This window comes from Nannospalax galili, unplaced genomic scaffold, assembly GCF_000622305.1.
Source record: "Nannospalax galili isolate Female #2095 unplaced genomic scaffold, S.galili_v1.0 scaffold604, whole genome shotgun sequence".
Taxonomy (NCBI): domain Eukaryota; kingdom Metazoa; phylum Chordata; class Mammalia; order Rodentia; family Spalacidae; genus Nannospalax; species Nannospalax galili.
Window position 1 is genome coordinate 764,906 of NW_008350472.1, and position 849 is coordinate 765,754.

Genomic DNA, 849 nt, shown 5'->3' on the forward strand with positions numbered 1-849 from the left:
TTCCATCCTTTCACCTTTAGGTGTTGCCTATGCTTGAAAGTGAGATGAGTTTCTTGCAGAAAATAAAAAGATGGGTTTTGTTTCTTAATCCTTTCACCTAGTCTGTGTCTTTTGACTGGAGAGTTCAGTCCATTAATATTTAAAGTTATTAATGAAAGATGAGTATTGAATCCTGTCAGTTTTATTTTTCTTTACATTCTTGGTATAGCTGTACTTTTCCACAGTTATACCTTCCTCTAATTTCTTTCCACAACCCCTTCGGTATAGTCATTCCTTTCTCTTTTTATTGCTTCTAGAACTCTCTGAAGGGCTCGTTTTGTGGACATGAATTCCTTCAGCCTATTTATGTCATGGAAGACTTTTCTTTCCCCTTCGACTAGAATTGACATTTTGGCTGGGTTTGGTAATCTGGGTTGGCATCTGTGCTCATTTAAAACTAGGAATGCTTTGGTCCAGGCTCTTCTGACTTTCATAGTTTTCACTGAAAAGTCAGCTGTAATCCTAATGGATTTTCCTTTATATGTGACTTGTTGTTTCTCTTTTGCAGCTTTCAGTATTGTCTCTTTATTTTGTATGTTTAATGTTTTTACTATGATGTGCTGTGGAGAGTTTCTTTTCTGGTCCTGTCTATTTGGTGGTCTATATGCTTCTTGTATTTGGATCAGCATGTCTTTCTTTAATTTGGGGAAATTTTTTTCCACGATTCTGTTGAAGATCTGGTCCATGCCATTATCTTGTGATTCTTCTCCTTCCTGTATGCCTATGATTCGTAAGTTTGGTCTTTTTATGGTGTCACACAATTCCTGCATATTCCATTCTTTGGTTTCTTAAATTTTTCACGACCTTTGT